Source organism: Rhagoletis zephyria, unplaced genomic scaffold (genome assembly GCF_001687245.7).
Source record: "Rhagoletis zephyria isolate East Lansing unplaced genomic scaffold, Rhagoletis_zephyria_1.1 Rzeph_scaffold_00289, whole genome shotgun sequence".
Lineage (NCBI taxonomy): Eukaryota > Metazoa > Arthropoda > Insecta > Diptera > Tephritidae > Rhagoletis > Rhagoletis zephyria.
This window is the reverse complement of record NW_016157373.1, coordinates 185,871-193,053: the sequence shown is the minus strand read 5'-3', so window position 1 is coordinate 193,053 and position 7,183 is coordinate 185,871.

Below are 7,183 nucleotides of genomic sequence, written 5' to 3'. Positions count from 1 at the left end.
TGGCAAAAAAATTTAATAATCGATTAATCGGTTAATCGATTAATCGAAAGCACTCGGTTAATAATTGCAATTAATCTTAAGAAATTAACCGATCAATCGGTCATTTCGATTAAAATCGAAAATTAATAAAAACCATTAAAAACCAAATTATAGCGCACGACAAGATTTTTTTGGGTTATTTAATTTATTTTTCTTATTCTTTGGCAAAAAAAAACTTAGAAATATAGATATATCAAACTTTGTGCAATATCAAAAAAAAAAATCAAAAATATTCCAGTTTTTTAATTAGATTTCTTAGAAAGATTTTCAGTATGCAGTTTTGTAGGTCATTAAATTTTTATATGAAAAATTCCAAGACTTACATAAGTATCTGGGATTTACCGCTAATTTTTGGTATTTTTCTGTTTGGTAATGGTGTTGCTTATTTTCTTCCATATAAAAAAGAAGAAAATGCGCAACACCGAATTCGTAAAATAAAATGAAAATATGTGCTTACTTATAATCGGTTATTCGATTAATCGTGCAATCACTAATTGTGTCTGGAATGCAATAAAGCCACAACTAACTAAAATCTTGTTATTGCATAAAACGATGTGGGAACTTATGCTTCGATGAAATGCATCATAATGTATCAAACAGTGAATTTCGGATTTTACGTTAGTTACGGCTTTTTGTATTTCAGCGACGAGGTGAGTTACGCCCTTTTCATACTATACTAACGATATATTGCGTTTCAAGTCCCACTCCTCAATAGATATTAGATCCGCCTTGAAATGATTCTTAAGTATTTGATTTGTGAACTTGGCTGTCAACTTTTTCACATTCCATTTTACTTTTATTTCGCTACTTGCAAATTTTGACAATTATCACAAAATTAAAATAAATGTTGTTGTTTTCGAGTATTTGCGTAGTAAAAACATTGTTTTTCTGCTAAGTAATATAAGAAAACACGGAACTTAATCATAATAAGCCGTCTTATGAAAAAAATTATTACACTTATGTATGTAGAAAAAAAAACTAGCGATGCATCCAGTTTTTCAATGTTCGATAGTTACATAATTCTTACCTAATGAAAGGTTATCTTTTACCGCGCAAATTGTTGATTCTCGTTATAGCTAGACGTTGGACATTTCCGCTGGAAATACATACCTATTTAAGGATCTTACTCTTTGGCCTTAAATTACAAAAGAGGGGGGATTCAGGCGGACAGTCTTAACGTAGCATCTCCACAGGCCAAAGATATTAGCTTAAATTTTTATTTTGTTTGCCAGATATACGTTTCATCAGTCCACTTACAGAATATTTGCATTCGCAAAAGCTCCGCATTGATTATTGCGAATACGAATATTAAAACTAATGCGGAAACTCCGCGGTTGCGAATGCGAATGTGAATGCGAATATTGGCAACAACCCTGATCCGTAAGTACAAACGTATAACGTTATTATTGCCAATATACAATATGAGCATCCATATATAAATACTTTATGTGCCTACAATTGGTTATCAGTACAGCTATGAAATGTTTACACCACATAGAATAACAGATAGCGGTCATTTCTGCAACTAATTTATTTTTCCTGTTTTCGGACTATGACACTCTTGCAGCAAATGTGCGATATGTTATGTATATACATATATACATATATGTACCGAGGATTGGTGCGCTAAAAAGGGCTTGCCAAAAGAAGGAAATCAATTTGGCTAGACCAGAGGTTCCCAAACTTTTTTTTCTCGTAGACCCCTTTCAAAAATTTACTGGTCTCGGTGGACCCCCTGCTGATACTTTTCTAAATATTCCCAAAGCCCGTAAAAAAATTAAATGTGAAAATTAGATCTAACAATGTAAATTTGCATCGTGGGTGAATTCAAAAACTAAACTCAGAGTGGCCAAAAAATAAAAGTAAAATATTTTCTTGTGTTCTATTTATAAAAATAATGTGATTACGCACTTGTAGATTTTAAAAAACAGAGCTCGTAAATACATCAAAATACTCTCTCGCTCGGAATAGTTATATTTTTTACGAGCACTGCGATCGTTAACGTTACTTACATTATCTTCACCATAAACTCATCAAATGTTCGCCTCTCTTATGACTTTGCACGTGGAGTATATGTAAAATAGTTTATTTGTGTTAATGCCATCATTTTTATTTTTATCGCTCCGAGTTTTAAAGTGAGGCGAAAAATATTTGTCACATCTTTAAAACACAAAACTTAAAACATCAAAACGGCTAAGCTTTTTACGCCAAACTTTTAATCCAGACACTGACAATAGAGGAAACAACGAGTTTAAAATCGATGACAAATAAACAAGCAAGCAAGAAGCACAAAAAGTGTTCCACCGTCTCATCTTCTTCAAGGCAAGATGGGCAAATGGACTTGTCATTTACGCCTATCACAGTCAGGTGTTTGTTCCGCGTAGTGACCAGTCAGCAGTCCAGCAAGTTGTCTGCAGTGTCGTCTGCTCAGTGAGAGCAAAAAATTAGATAGACCTTGTGAGATTGAAGGCAACATGAGTTTTGCCCACCTGCATCCCCTCGATGCCTCTCAGTCTTTGCTGAGCGAAGTATTCACACAGTTTCTGATGGTGGCTTCGATTGCCGAAGGTGGGAGTGCTAACACTGGTTGCGGACCGAGGAAGGACTGGTCTGATCCAGCTCTGGCCAAATGATCAGATGTCTCATAACCAGGTACACCAGAGTGACCTGGCACCCAGAGTAAAAGAACCTCGTTATGTTCACCATCATATTTTATTCGAGACTTGCATTGCCGAACTAGTTCGGAAGTACTTAAATAGAGGGCTGGTCAATGCCTTAAGTGCAGCTTGGTTGTCACTGCAGTCACGTAAACTCCTTCCCCTCCACCTATGTTCTACCACGTAGTCCATGGCTTTTAGTATTGCAATTACCTCAGCCTGGAAGACCGAAGCATATTCCCCTACAGAAAAGTGAAGCTTATCTTCATTAACCTCGAAAAAGACCCCAGATCTTGACCCAGAGTCAGTTTTGGAGCCATCAGTGAAGATTTGACAATGTGTGAGTCCGGTCTGAGCGATGGAATCTTAGGGAACTGAACATTATAGAATCTCTTCAACAAAGGTAATGGTGGCGTACTATCCTGTAGCATTGCAAAGACACAAGTGCTTAAATCTCTGCCGCTAGCAATTTTCGTCGCGCCCCACTCAGTGTCATACCAGCATCCGTTTCTTTTTAGTCTACAGGAAAAACACTAACTGACGGTACACTATGCACCACTAAAAAAATTGCAGTTAGATAAAGAGGCTACCAAGCAACCATTTTGGTTCTTTAGATCGAAACTAGATAAAACTTCGTGGACCCCTATTTACAACTCATGGACCCCCATATTTTTTTCACATCACCGTGGACCCCCGTCGAGTCTTCCGTGGACCCCTGGGGGTCCACCTGGACCACTTTGGGAATCACTGGACTAGACCCACCTTGCCAGGGACAGAAATTGAGTTATCAGAAGAGGCGAAAGCTCAATTGGAACTTGCATCTCTCGAATGTTACCAACAAGGCCTGTCATGCTAAGACTTGTGGAATATCATGCATATGTACATACTAGGGATGTTGCGAATGTGGAATTTTAGACATCCGCGGATGCGATGAGTGAAGCCCTAGTGGTAGTGAAATTAAATTATCTAAGAAAAAGTAGAAATAAAAACTAGCGATGGATCCAGTGTTTTCAACAGACCTTTGACAAATAATATTCGATAGGTACATAATTCTTACCTGATTGTCTTCTAACGCGCAAATAGTCTATTCTCTTGATAGCCAGACGTTGAACATTTCCGCTGGAATTTAATGATCTTACTCTTCGCCTTTAAATTACAAAAGATAGGGGTCGTAGGGGGACCGTTTTAACGTAACACAGGCGAAAAATGTTGGCTACAATCTGTCATTTTGTTTGCCAGATATACGTTTTATCAGTGTTCTTGTACAATATTCGCATTCGCAAAAGCTCCGCATTGGTTATTGCGAATGCGAAAGCGAATGCGGAAGCTCCGCGGTTGCGAATGCGAATATTCGAAACAACCCTGGTACATACATATGTACATATACAAAAATATACGTATTATCTTGTAAGTCTTCAAGGCTCCTAAATAAATCTAGGCAATTCTTTTGTTATTAATTTCATTACGCTGTAACACGTTTGAGACAATTAGGGGATTCACAAGACGTGTTAACCGTCGTAAAATCTTAAGGTTAACATCTTTTTTAATTAAAATGGTTTTAGGGGATTTCTAACTAAACCGAAATTCTTTTAAACTGATAAAGAATATATAATTAGCCAACCCCCCAACCATTTTAACCGCTATTTTACATAAACAAGTGTTAAGCTTAAGATTTTACGACGGTTAACACGTCTTGTGAATCCCCTAAATGTGTTTTTATATTGTACATACATAATTATTATTAATCAAGGAATGGTCACGCGAGATTTTTCTGCATGCAGGTTGCGAGTACATACATACTACATATATTGTAGATATGTATGCTTGAATATGTACATACATTTATAGAGATGCATAGAAATGTGCATATACTTACATACATATAATATAATACATTAAGTGTGAATTCTTTGAAAGTTAGGTAATGAAGATGATGCAACCGTTCGAGAAATTTGCTTTTACATATGTACATGTATATAAGACTTCATTACCAAAAAAATTGCGGTTTTTCCGCCCGAATTACAAAACTTATTCAGCCCTATCGTGAGTTTCATTTTCCCTCCCAAAATACCTCCAAAAATGAAGTTTTTTATGAATAAAAATTGTTTCTTAAAGAACTTTTTGAAAAACTCCCTCAGAATCATTTTTAGTGGTAGCCAAATTCCTTTAAAAAAGGGCTAAAAAAGAGCTAAAAAAGTCCTTGTTGCTAAAATTTGTCACTTACATATAAATATAAAAGTATACACGCAAACATTTTCAATAAGTAATGGTGTAGAAAAACAATGGACTCTGGAAAAAAGCTAATATTTGATCCAACCAAAAACCTTTTTGTATTAAAGGGGAAGTATATGACGCCAGCTTGCTGGATCCATCAAGTGTTTGTACCATCAGGCTCAAAGCATTAGCTTACCACCATGCTGGTACAGTATTTATTTCTTTACAAATGAGGCCGTTGAAAAATCGAAATGATTAGAGACGAAATTTCATAATTTTTCTACCATTTTGTTAAACATTGTTTTTTTTTTTTTTTTTAATTCACAACTGCAATATCGTGTACTTAATCTTCCATAAACACGGCTTTGCCTCATATAGTGCAAGAAATTTCCGCCAAAATATTTTTTACTTAGAAAATTGAGCTAATCTCACCACTCACGGCACCAGTATGCTGGTACAATAATACAATTTTCAAATAGTTTTTGAGGTCGCAACAGCAGCTGGTACAATCACACCACAAGAACATACACGGTCAATCGATTTGATAGGCCATTTAACAAATTAAGCATATTAAGGGCCGTGAACTTACCTATTTTAAACCATAGTTAAATCGTTAATAGATAAGTTACCAGCCCTAGCACTTTTACAGTATGTATGTCGGCCGCTGTGGTGAAGTGGTAAGCAGTGCGCGCTTCCACTCCGCAGCACCTGGGTTCAAACCCTGGCCAAAGCAACATCGCAAAAAATATAGAAAAAAAGGTGTTTCTTAACAGCGGTCGTTCCTCGGCAGGCAATGGCAAAATTCCGAGTGTTTTTCTGCCATGAAAAACAGCTTCTCATAAAAATACAATCGTCGTTCGGAGTCGGCGTAAAACTGTAGGTCCCTCCGCTTTGTGTGACAACGTCAAGGCGCACGCCACAAGTCGGAGAAGAAGCTCGGCCAAACACTAACATACATATGTGTAAGCGCCAATCTATTATATTATTATTATGTTTAAAAGCGTAACGAACATACAATACATATATGTATATATATTAGTCTTTCTTAGTTGAAATTAAGCAAATATATAACTTTTTCATGCCAAGTATGAATAAATTCTCCAAAGGGCTAAAAAAGGGCTAGGGGCGATTTTAAATTTATGTGGCCAAAAAAGTATGTGGTAGCTAAATCTAGCCACCAAAGGTCTAAAACGCCAACACTGGTGCTGAATTAACTTTGCATGCTGTCGCGTACTCATCGTTAGGCCCTGTCTCCACAGGAAAACAGTGATGTTGTGATAACCATGTCACAAAATATATTTCCAATGGAGACCGCCTATTTCTCATGGGCTGCAATATATAGGTGCGTTCGCGTAGCTGTTAATTGTTCTAGTTTAACCAAAACTTACAGGTTTTTGCGTTCGCGTACGCAAAAAACTTGCAAAGTAGGGGAAATTGAGAGAGCAAAGTGACATTTCATTTTGAGGGGAAGCTGTTAGTTTCTGTTGGAAAAATTTTTGCCAACAGCAATTTGCCAACAGGGAAACAGCTGATCAAAAACAGCTGGTTGGCATTTACGCAAATCACATAATTGAATTTGATGGTTTGGAAGAAAAAATTACAAAATGCGACTAAGTAAACTTGTAGGAAATAGGTAGTTATTTGTTTAATCAATAAACTGTGTCAGTATAACACTTTGCGATGACTTTTCGTACGTTTTAAATTTTACACTTTTGAATGTAAACAAAAATTATATCAGCTGTTCGTCTAACTTGCAAGTTTCTGCAAATTTTCTGTTCGCGTACTATTTGGGATATTTTTCTCTTGTGAGAGAACAGATGACATTGCGCCGGAATTCGGCAGTTGGTTGGTTTCTGCTGGAGATTTTAAACGAACGCACCTTATATTGGTCGTCAAAATGACAGTTGGTAGGCCATCGGTGTTTGCCTGTGGAGTTCTGCGGTTACGCTCTGGTTTGTATACGTTCACGACATGAACCAACGACTACAGATCACCTAATCAGCCATCGTTGTATTTGTAATCGAACTTCAGAAAAAAGTTTTCGTAGCGTTTTTGACGTTTTTCGGTTTTGTTTACACCGTTTTCTACCTCTTCGTAGTGATTTTTTAGCGATTGAATGTGTTTTCTGCAGCGATTTCAATTATAAATATTGGTTTATTACATATTTATGATATAAACTAAAGTGATGTGTGATTGGAACAAGTTTGTGCGTATGTTTGGTTTGCCAAAAGGCGTAAATTTGCGTAAAAAGTGGGTGCACGTTTGTGGCCAGA